General features: G+C 43.6%; 1 protein-coding gene across 1 annotated transcript in view; it reads left to right on the top strand.

Moving 5' to 3' along the window:
- The window catches only part of VPS8 (VPS8 subunit of CORVET complex), a 395,845-nt gene that overhangs the window by 19,108 nt on the left and 364,524 nt on the right, over positions 1–12,213 (top strand). The window contains exon 2 of the mRNA XM_069558731.1: positions 6,688–6,767. The gene's annotated coding sequence lies outside the window, so the exon portion shown is untranslated. The remainder of the gene's footprint in view (positions 1–6,687; positions 6,768–12,213) is intronic.

Genomic DNA, 12,213 nt, shown 5'->3' with positions numbered 1-12,213 from the left:
TCACAGCAGAGTAGGCAGAGTGTGAAGCTCTGGGTCCTGTATGTGTGGCTGGTATTGAAGCAGGATGGCCAGGCAGATGATTCGATCTGACTTGGGTAATGAAAATTGTTTGTTACTGTTTGAAGAGCAATTGTGTAAGCAACAGTACTCCTGTGTTTGGCTGCCTGTGACCCACAAGTGTCTGTAACATAACACCCAACCCAGAGGAGGAACAGACCCTGGCCAGTGGAGGGGAGGAGAGAGATGGAGGGGCAAAGGGCCCCCCTCTCCCTCCCTCCCTCCTCCACTGTCCCACCCGCTCTCTAAACCTTGAAGGAGAGTTGGCGAGAAGGCATTTGCCACCTGGACACAATGAGGCCCAGTGCAAGGGGCAGGCGCGAGGCTGGCGGGGAGCCAGGGCCCTGTTCTGAATGGCTGTCGCCAAGGGGCTGCCAACAGCCCATCTCTATCTCCCAGGGCCAGGGCGGGGGCCCATCCACCCCCAACTCCAAGGCCCAGCTCACGCCATTTGCTGGCCGTGACCAGAATGCGTGGGACACAGGGCCTTTGAGCAGCTGAACAGAGCCGTTTCCCCTCCGCTGGCCGCCAGTGCGCTTGGATTAGTGTGGGCTCTCCGAGTCCCTTTGTTGGCTGCTTGTTATTCCGCACGCACTGAGCACTGTGCATTCATCTTTATTAGTTCTAATTGCTTCCCTATTCTAATGGGATCTTGATATTCCCATACAATTGAAAGGAAATGTATTCATTAAAATAATTCTTCTCCTAACTGCCGCTTCAAGCTGCTCCTCTAAGTGACATTGTCTCTCCAGCCACAGCCTGCTGAGGCTTCTTATTAAGACTCTAGTCAAAAGCCAACTTGGGGCAGCAAACTTTCCTTGCAGGAGTTTCCAGACACTGAAGAGAGGGCGCTTTTTAATCGGCTCACACACTGAAGCTGGAGGCCAGCTGGTAGAACTGGGGGTGCCTGCTGCTTGGGGTGGGGCGGGGGAGAAGGGTGGCCTCCAGCACTGCCTGCCTCCCATAACAATGCCCCCTTTCTGCACACCGACCCGGCTCATTTAGACAAGACTCTCCCCCACTGTCATCTGGGTGGAACTTTCTGTTTATGCCACAAGCAGTTACTAGGTGTGTTCTTAGAGCAAGGCGCTGAGTAAGGTGCTGTGGGAAGTATGGAGCCGGAGATGCAGTCTTGAGGTGTTTATGGTCTCTGTGGGTGGCTGCCCGCTCAGAGCCCCTCAAGTGCGGCAGGAGAGGGGAGGCTGGGAACAGTTCTCAGTGTTCAGAAAGCTTCATGGGACAGAGAACTTAGAAAAGCAGGTACTCTTCCATAAATGTGTTTGATTTAATAACCAAAATCTTTCAAGACATGGGGTCATGGGGGTAATACAAGAAACTTCCTCGGGACATTGGGAACCACCGATCTATTGGGGGAAAATAAGCCATTATGAAAAATCATGCATGTGTTAACACCTGCTCTTTCTGTGAGTGGTGTAAAGACTGCTCTAGGAGTTTTGGAGGAGTCTAGGGGAGTGCAGCTGGGCACGACACTGTTGCTTGAATTTTCGTTACTCCCTCGAACAGTCCTGTGAAAGAAGCACAGTTGTTCCCTATTTCACAAATGAGATGTCAGAAGTTAGATAATTTGTCCAGTGTTAAGAGTTGGGACTCACAACTTAAACACCAGCTTTCTGATCCCAAAGCACAGGCTGCTTTCGCATCTGTCAGGACCATCAGAGGAGATGTAATGTGGAAAGTGGCATTTAATCTCCCTGAAGGCTTTTAGGGATAGTGGGTTGTCAGCAGGTAGAGAGTGGCATCCCCAGGAAGGAAGAGCCTGAGCAAAAATGCAGGGACTGGCAAGAACCTGGCAAATCAGGACATGGCAGGAGTCCCGGGGGCCCAGTGATTGAACAGTGTGCAATTGGACAGTGTGCAGGAGGAAGGCAGGAGGGTTTGTGGGGGCCAAATTTTATAGAGCCTCGCCTGTCAGGAGTTTGGATTTTATGCTATAGGTACTTCTCCAAGGAGGATATTTGAGCCTTTGGATAAACACAATATTTCTTTCAGGAGCATCAGTTTTCCTCGAGGTGAGTAATTTTAAACATCTTCATATTAAGAGAAGTTTAGATATATCATAGAATAGCATGCAAAATTCTCATGAATTTTAAAGAGAAAACAGAAGACTTCAAAGAGAGCTTGGGTGTGCTGGCAGGAGCTTCAGGCTGTGAGGTCCCCTGGGGGAACCAAAGGCATTTCTTTTGTCTGCTGTTGGTGTAGTTTAGCAGAAAAGTTTGAGAAGTGCTGATTTCAGATAAAATGTTTTGATCCCAGGAATAAAATAATTAGGTATATTTCAATTAGAGTGGCAGGGGCTTGGAAGTCAGGTTGGACAAGGTCAGGGACAGAGGAGGAGACCAGGTAAAAGATGGTTGTAGTAAACTCTCAGGAAACGGGAAGGGCCTAGGCGGCTACCTGGGCCTCAGGCCCCTCCTCTTTTCCCCCAAGCCTCTTTGGAGGACATCTGCCTGAGAGATGCCACACCTGAAAGCCACGCCTTCCTTTCGCTGAAAATCTTCCTGCCTGACCATGTCACTCACAACACTGCCCACCCGCCACCTTCCAGCCCAGTAGGTTTATTAGCTCAGCTGCCGAAAGGTGCCAGAAGGCAAGTGGTTGGACCAGTGATTCCCTGGGGTGGGAGTAAGGAGAGGTGGGTCTTATGGTGTTGCAGTGTCCTGCTGTCCTATACTGGTGGGCAGTGCTGTTGGTCCCAGCGTGGTGGCCAACACCCTGTAGTCAGGAAAGACTCAAAGGGAGGAAGGACAGAATGAGAACCTCAGCCTCGGACCAAGGCTTATCATCAGCAGATGAAGGTAGCCCACGTTACTTAGCCAGTCTCTCTTTTCAGGTAGATGACTTTTTAAGGTAGTTTAGCATTTAACTCTTGAAGCATTATTTTTTAAAAAAGCATTAAAAAGTCCTTAGTGCTTTATTTTTTCTTCTCATTTTAGAAGGCATTGTTTATTATGGAACAGTGTGATAGTCTTGACCATTTACAAGAAAACAAACAAAACACCTATAATTCCACATGCAGGGATAACTACAATTAACAAATACCCTGGCATGTGTCTTCTGCCAGTTTTTCTAAACATGTTTTTTTTTTTTCTATTAAACAGTTATATTGTATATGCTGCTTTATATACACACTATATATACTTTTTGTCATACTGTTAATCTCTCACAGTAATAAACATTTTTCTATAATGTAATTATTTCTAATTGAAACTATTCACAGATCCCGTACCACCTTTAATACCTGTTGTTACATTTTAGGCTGTTTGCAAAATTTTTAAAATTAAATACAATGTGATGAACTTGTTTATGGCTAAAGCTTTCCTGTTTCCCAAGATTATGGAAATCATTGTATAAGAATACAACCTTATAGATACATGATTTTTGAAAGGCAAAATTGAGATTATTCTGTATGTATTTCTATTTTATGCACTAAGTCCATTTGGAAAATCTTTTCATGTCAACACAAGTGAGTCTGCACAATTATGTATTAAATTAGTTTTCTTTTAAAATAGACAATACTTTCACAAAGTTCAAAAATCACAATGGTATTAAAAAGTATAATTGAGAATTTTTGCTGGTACTCATGTCCCTCCTCACCTGGTTTCTTGATTTCCCTTCTGTAGATCCCACTTTTAATAGTTACAGTGCCCCTTTTTGAAAATACAAGCAAATGCAATTATATATACCTTGCCCTTTCTTACAAAGAAGTTAGCACACTATGTAGTTATTAGGTACTGTGCTTTAAAATAGAAACTTAATAGTAAGTAGTGGAGACTTTTTCATATCAGTATATAGTTCCTGGCATTTTATGGGGTAGATAGACAATAATATCTAACCAGTTCCATATAATCAGACATTTGGGTTATTTCCAATCTTTTACTATTACAAGTAATGTTATAATACATACATATATCATTTCTGTATGTGTCCAAATATATTTTGAGGAAAAATTCAGAGTGAGATTGTTGAGTCTACGGGTAAATACATTAGCAACATTAATAGAAAATGCCGTATTGCCCTTTATAGGGGTGTATCATTTTCTGTTCCTACCAGCAGTGTATGAGGGTGCCTGTTTCCCTACAACTTCCCCCAATCAAGTGTATTTTGGATATGTATAAATCTGATAGGTGAAAAGTCATTGCAACTATAATTTGCATTCATTATTAATAATGAAATTGAACATCCTTTTATATTCTTTAAAGCCATCTGTATTTCTTTTTTCTGAAAAGGGGCTTTTTTTTTTCTATTGGGCTATTGATCTCCTTGATATCTAGAAACAAATTATGTGAGAGTGATTGACCCTTTGTGAAATAGGTTGCAGTTTTTTTCCAGTTAGTCTTTTTTTGTGTGCTTTAGCCATGCAGACTTTTAAAAAAGATTTTTATATAGATGTATTTATCGGTCTTTTATTTTATGACTTCTGAATTATTGAATCAATTAGAAAGGCCTTCATTACTTTAAGATTATAAAGGAATTCTTTTATTCTTCTGGTGATTTTATGTTTTTATTTTGTGCCTTTAAACCTTTGAACCAACTGACTCTTATCCTGGTATACTATGTGAAATGCTGCTCTAGCATCTGTCTTTTTCCAGTTAGTCAAACACCATTTATTAAAAATCTTATCTTTTCCTCACTGACTTGGTATTTATCATATACCAAATTCTCATATATATTTGAATCTGTTTCTGTGCTTTATTCTATTCCACTGGCCTGTATGTCTATACAGCATCATTTTTGGCAGCCACAAAATATTATGTCTTATGTATATAGCATAATTTATTTGACTAATTCATTTTGTTAAACAGCTAGGTTGCTTCCAATTTTCAACATTCCAAAGTGAATAAAATCCTTATACACATTTTATATGTGCATGTGTGTGTAGTAGTTCCATTCTTTCCTTTGGATAAACTTTTATACATACAATTACTGGGTCAAAAGTTACATGTCTTCTTCGGCTTTTTTCATACATACTGCCCAAATGCCTTCCAGAAAGACTGTACCACTCTACACTCCCTCCAACAGTGTATGAGCGCTGATTTCCCCTCACCCTCACCAGCCCTCTGTATTATCATTCTTTTTAATCACTGCCAATCTGATCAGGAAAAAAAATAGACCTCTCATTGCTGTTTTAATTTGCCTTTCTTTGAATACTAGCGAGGTTGAATATTTTTTCAATTTATGGTAGTTTTTGATGTACAGAAGTTTTTAATTTTTAATGTGGTCAAATCTATCAATCTTTTCCTCTATGGTTTCTGCTTTTGTTGACATGTTTAGAAAGCCCTTCCCCATTGTAAGATTATAAAATATCCACTTATATTTTCTTCTAGTACCTTTATGGTTTCATTTCCATCTTTATCCATCTGGTATTCATTTTGATGAATGGTGTGAGCTGGGAAAGAACTTGTATTATTTATTTATTTCCCAAATGGATACCCTGTTCTTTCATCACTGTTAAGCATATATTTGTGAGTGTGTGCGTATAACTATTCCTAGAATGAACGTCTTGAATGGCTGGATACTGAAGGTTGGGTCATCAGAAATATCAGTCATACTAAACAGGCAGATACGGCACTTTCAACATATGTGGGCTTTTAAGCACCGACCCACATTTGATCTTCAAATCCCAGCACTGCAACTCAGGGCTTGTGCAACTTTGAGCGAGGCCATCTGTGATCCTCCTTGAGTCTCGGTTTCTTCATCCACGAAATGGGGTAGTAATACTTCCTCAGACTGAAGCCTGCCCTCCTCCCACCTCCCTTCTTCACCTAGTGATCGCCTCAGGCCCTTACTGTAAATAGGATATGGTGGGGAGGGGAGGGGTTGAGTGCTGTGTTTGCTTTTTATAGGCTTTCTATCTTTACACTTGTGCTCAGACGCTCATTTGTTACGTCTTGCTGGTTTTAGTGTCTTTTCATTAGCAGCCTTTCTCTCCCCTTCTACATATGCAGTTTTTAATCATATGCCAGCTAGGAAACCAGACAACTGGATTGTTAGAAGCCTATATAAATTAAGAGTAACTGGAATCTGAGTGAAGGCCTGAGGGCCTCTCCTATTGTATATAATATAGTGGGTCTCAACCCTGGCTGCACATTAGAATCACCTGGGGAGATTTTAAAGCATATCCATGCCTGGGCCCTATCCCAGACCAATTAAGTCAGAAACTCTGGCAGTGGGGTCCAGCCCTAGGTGTGTGATGAAGCTCCACAGGTGATTCTAATGTGCATGCAGGGCTGGGAACCACTGGTTGAGTGCACTGGCTTCCTGAGATGGGTGTTCACACTCAGTGGTCTCCTTCTCGGGTTTGCTCCCAAAACGTGCCTCAAGTTGTGGGGGTTGCTTTACAGAACAGAAGGCCAGATGGCAGAGATGTCAGGGAGATTCCGGAGGCTGTGGGCTTGCTGGAGATAGCACCTCTAGTTCCCAGGCCTCTGTCACCCTGGAGGTCACATACCTCAGGACATTTGGAAATGGTGACCCTGGGGGCTCTCCTGAGGAGTGTGAGAGGTGATGAGAAGCAAGTCTTGAGAAAATAGCTGTAGTTATTTCTGTTTTGTTTATTTGTGTATTCTCATGTTCTCTTGGCTTCTTCTCTGTCCCCCAAAACACATGTAGGTGATACATGTCAGGCCATGCTTGGTTCCCAGCTTTGGTGAATCCTTTCTGTCCACGGATGGAGCCACTCTCTCGGAAAGGTAGGCTCACTCCCACCAATGATTGGTGGACCCACTTTGTTACCTGGAAAAATAGTTACAGCCAACAGAATGGGTCCCAACATTATAACTCTTTGCTTCTAGATCAGCCTTCTTCTTCTCGAGTTTTGATAACCTAACTGTGGGCGCATGGTCTTGGGCTCTCTTCTTGGTGTCTCACATAGTTCATCTGTGACTAGGGCCTCCCTGTTCCACCAGACTCTGGGGGGGAAAGTTACTGCCTTTACTAATGAATGAAAACTCTTCCAAGCTTACCAATGAAGGGAGACTGTGGAGAGAGATGACTGGAGTTTTCCCTTGGGATTTCTCACTCATCACCAACACTAGTCAGTGGCTCCACCCTCCAGCACACACACATACGCTGAGACAACTCAGGCTCCTTCAGAGCAGCCTTTACGGCAGGTTGGGGATAACGAAAAATAAACAGAGAAGAATAACATGACTTCATATAATCTCATTTGCAAGATATGACTTGATCATGAGGGCTCAGGGCCCACTTATCCTAGCGTGGGGCTGCCTCTGTGTAGTCAAAACCATCACAGCAGTCCCAGAAAGCCTGTCCAGCTGCCCTCCTGAGAGTTCAGGTGAATCCACCAAAATAATGAAGTCAAGAAGGAGATGAGTTTCTCTTCTCTCTGGTGTCAGCCTCTAAATTCCAGCTTCCTATCCCATGAGCTGCCTCTTCCTGGGATGACTGAAATGATTGCTCCTTTTTATGGGAAGTAGAACTCAGATTCAAGTAAGGTTTTGATGGTTATTCATTGAGGCTGCATACAGCAAGGAAAGGGATGGGCACACACCAGCTTACCTCAATGACTTGACTGGTTTTGCCAGAGGTACGGTTATTTCCACAAAGATGATGATTTTTCTTTAGATATGTCCAGTTGAAAGACAGCATTGTGAAATCCTCTGGTGGTGATTCACAACAGAGCCATAGATGGGCAAACTGAGGGTTATTTATAGACCACTGATGATGTGCTTTTCAAAGAGGTCCCAATAGTTGTTCCAGGAGAAAAGTATAAGGATCAATCCATCTGCTGAGGATTCTTCTCTCCCTGGAAGTCTGTGTGATGTAGCTCTGCCTAATATGGTGATTTCCTTCTTCATACTCTTCAGGAGAGACTTCATTCTCCATGCATGGGGGAGTGGCCTTACCCTAGTTGCTTCAGTTGTGTCTGACTCTTTGCGACTCCATGGACTGTAGCCCGCCAGGCCCTTCTGTCCATGGGATTCTCCAGGCAAAAATACTTGAGTGGGTTGCATTGCCCTCCTCCAGGGATCTGCCCAATCCAGGGATCGAACCCGAATCTCTTACGTCTGCTTGCATTGGCAGATGGGTTCTTTGCCACTAGCACCACCTAGGAAGCCCAAAACAAGAATGTAGGACAGAACAAATCACTGGAGTCTGAGTGTGAAATGCTGATAGATTTTCCTAATGCTCTCTGTCTAGTCTATATGTTCCTGGAGGTTGAATGGCCATCATCCTGCGTTCCTTCTGGGTTCGGTAACCCCATAAACAATGGCCCACTGATCCTCAATGGAGACAGTGCTGCCCCCTAGAGGCGTTTTAGAAATAACTGGTGTATTTATATTACCCTGGTTGCTGGGGCACTGCTTAAAGGAGACAGAGAGGGCCAAACTTCTTGCCTTACATGAGGCAGTTTTACCCAATGATTTGTCCTGCACTGCATGTGACATTTGACATTTGGCATTTGAATGTCCCACCCGACAGTCATACAGGTAGAAAATCTTTTTATATTGGTCTGAGCCTAGAACCTAATTCCATTTTGACTATAAACACAAAGTACTTTTTGCATAGTTTTAATATACACTGAATTTTTCATGAGTGCTACTATCATATAAATCAAGAGAATACTGTATTTTATCTTTCCCAGGAGTTGTTCACCATTTCAAAACCACAGTATGAACAGCAAAATCCTCAGTGTATTTAAGTGCCAAAATAACACACCTCTGTTCAGCTGCATTCGTATGTATCTGTATGAATATATAGTATTTGTTTAATCTTGTTTCAGCACATCAAATTTAAAGAAGTACCCATAATGTTGCAGTCAATAATGTTTTACTGCTCTTAAATTCAAACATATTCATTGCAAGTAGGTACAGTTATCTTCTATCTTCTTGTGTAGTTATGCTCAAACATATATAGGTTAAAATGCATATTATTTTATTTGAAATTATTTTCTTTTAGTTCTTTATCTTATGGTTAGGGTTGTATATTGATTCTTTAAAGAATTATGTGTATAGGTAGGTCATATTATCTATAAATTTCATTTCAGAATAGTAAAAGTGGTCTTACAAAATATTTACTAAAAAGGGGAGCATTGAGTCTGATAGAATTGGGATGCACTGCTCTTGGGAACCTCCTGGACGATGTTCTGTTTTACCTAATTTTCACAACAGCTGTGTGAGCCAGGTCCTGTGATGATGCCATTTTGCACAGGAGGAGACAGAGTCACAGGAACATGAGATGCTCTGTCTAAGGTCACATATCTGGAAAGGGGAAGCCAGGATTCTAGAGGCCATTTATGATACCAGGTCACTGTTCTGGCCATCTCTTGTGATTTGTCCAGGTGCCTGGCACCTTCCTACCTGAAGCCCATCCTCTGGCCCCGCTAGGTCTTGTACAGGACCCACCAGAGACTCAGACTGAAAGAAAAAAAATGACTTTTTCCTTTTGGATAACATTTCAATAGAGCAAATCCAAGGGAAGTGCTTTGCACAGAGCAGAGCACCAGTGAACTTTGTTGAATGAATGAGTAAATGATTTGGTAGAGTGGTGCTAGGTCCTTTGGAACAGCCCCTGGATTTTTAGGAATTTACTTCAGTAAGTTGGTGTTTTGAACTGTGGTGTTGGAGAAACTCTTGAGAGTCCCTTGGACTGCAAAGAGATCCAACTAGTCCATCCTAAAGGAGATCAGTCCTGGGTGTTCATTGGAGGGACTGATGCTGAAGCTGAAACTCCAGTACTTTGGCCACCTGATGTGAAGAACTGATTGATTTGAAAGACCCTGATGCTGGGAAAGATTGAAGGTGGGAGGAGAAGGGGACGACAGAGGATGAGATAGTTGGATGGCATCACTGACTCAATGGACATGAGTTTGAGTAAACTCCGGGAGCTGGTAATGGACAGGGAGGCCTGGCGTGCTGCAGTCCATGGGGTTGCAAAGAGTTGGGCAGGACTGAGCGACTGAACTAAACTGAAGTGGGTGTGAATCTCCCAGTGGTTGATACCAGGATCATAGGACTCCCAGCTCAAGGACGGAGACTTCCATTGTTTCCCTGGGGCTGAGAAAAGCTGGCCATTCTTTTTCCTCAGGAAGCGCAACTGCTAACACGCGAACCAGAGCATCTCCCTCGTTCTTTCCCCATACTCACTGATGTGGGCCTCAGGCCCTGGATATGGGGTGTTCTTTAAATAATAGCTTTTCTTCAAGTCCTTGCCTGTGACCTAACTGATGGTGGCCTGGGAGAAGCCAGCTCCTTCAGTGGGTACCACAGATGCTGCACTGTGTTTCCTGTGTGTCTTTGGCAGGTCTTACTCTGAGCTCCTGCTTCTTTCCTTCATTCAGCAAATGTTTTCTGAGGGCTAGCTTTGTACCAGATACTGAGGTGCAAGGATGAGCAGTAACACATGGTCCCCAACCTCCAGAGACTCAGATTTAGGACAAAGGACTGGCTTTTTAGAATATATCTATATCCATCTATCTATAATTTATTTGTTTGTTTGTTTCTGGTGTGCTGAGTCTTCACTATTGCTAGAGCTTTTTCTCTAGTTGTGGTGAGCTGGGGCTACCCTCGTGTGTGCAGGCTTCTCATTGCAGTGTCTTCTCTTGTTGCGGAGCACAGGCTCTAGGGCATGCGGGTGTCAGTAGTTGTGCACGTGGGCTCAGTAATTGCAGCTCTAGTAGTTGTGCACAGAGGACTGGCTTTTGCAATAAAGTATGGAACGAGCTGTAACAGTGAACTATACAGAGGATCTGGGAGCCCAAGGGGGCAGGGCAGCTGACACAGATTGGGAAGAAGAGGGAAGCATTCCTGGAGGAGATGTTGTCTCCACAGAAATTTAGCAAAGACAAAGGATGACTCTAATAGGCAGGGTCCCAACAGGGAATGATAGCACACTAAGTTAAGATAATTTGAGGAGGGTTTACATATAGAGGGGTTATTTGCAAGAGTGTGGGTAGAGGGTGGAGGAACATTATAAAATATCACAGAAACACAGACTAGTAGCAGCCCCTAGGCCAGAAGAAATGAGGAGGGGGGTGGGTGAGGTGGGGGCTTCTTAGCAGCATTTCGTTTCAAATGCCAGATTAAAGGAAAAGCTTCTTTGGAGTTTGCCTCATTAAGACATAGCTGGGTGCAGGCTGGGTGGATGATTTTCTGGTTCATCATTTTACATGTTACATTTTGCCTACATTTTCTCACCTGATGGACAGTCTTCTGGGACTTCTCCCTGAGAATTTTGGCTCACCCACCTCTCCGAAAATTTCAGTTCATTTCTGGCAAGAGAGTTGGTGGGAGTGTTTTCTTTGTTCTGTCTGGGGCCTTGTCCTGTAAGCCCCTTACTCACAATAGGACTGCCACTTAAAAGGAAAAAAAAAAAAAAGATAATGTGCTTATTGAGGTCTTGTTCCATCTGTGGAAGGAAGGATGTGCACCGAGCAGCCATTTCACTCCACACTACACTTTTAGTCCAGGATCCTTCTCCCATTTGACCTGAGCCAAGGACCAGGGGAGTCCAGCACTGACTTGGCTCTGGGGGATGCCCTCCACCTGCTCTCTGGGGGAATCTCAGAGAAAATAAAGGTGGTAATGTTTAACCCAGAGGCCGAACTCAACTATTTTCCCCCCTGAACCATAAATCCTGGGTTGACATGACTTCAGAATTCTTCAGCTGGCACTGGCCTCCGCACTCCACCCTAGTCCAGACCTTCTTTCCCAGCAGGGGAACTTGGACCCACAAATGATACTCAGTCACCTTACAATCACCCGGGTGTCAACTAAAATATTTCCCACACTCAGTCACTGAGCCTTGGCATTTATCCCTTTAGTGCGACTCCTGGATTCACCTAGTTGCTAACGTTCTTATTAACAAGAGCCTGCACATATTGACCGGTACTGAGAGCCAAGATTTCTATGCATCACCTAATTTAACAGTCACCCAAAACCCTGTGAGGCAGGTACCATGCTTCTCCTCTTACAGAGGAGAGAACTGAAGACCCAAAAAAGGCTAACTTGTCCAGAGCCAAGGAACTGGTCAGAGGCAGAGCTAGGTCTGTCTGATGCTCTTTCTGCCAGGATGGTCCGAAAGCTTTCATTTCCTCTCCTAGACCCTGGCAAGCACTCTCACATGGGCTCCATACCTCATTTCCTGAAGTAGCCACTGAATGATCTTCCTAAAGCTCCC

This window comes from Ovis canadensis, chromosome 1, assembly GCF_042477335.2.
Source record: "Ovis canadensis isolate MfBH-ARS-UI-01 breed Bighorn chromosome 1, ARS-UI_OviCan_v2, whole genome shotgun sequence".
NCBI classification, from domain to species: domain Eukaryota; kingdom Metazoa; phylum Chordata; class Mammalia; order Artiodactyla; family Bovidae; genus Ovis; species Ovis canadensis.
The sequence above is the reverse complement of the archived record's forward strand: the minus strand, read 5'-3'. Positions and strand labels throughout refer to the sequence as shown.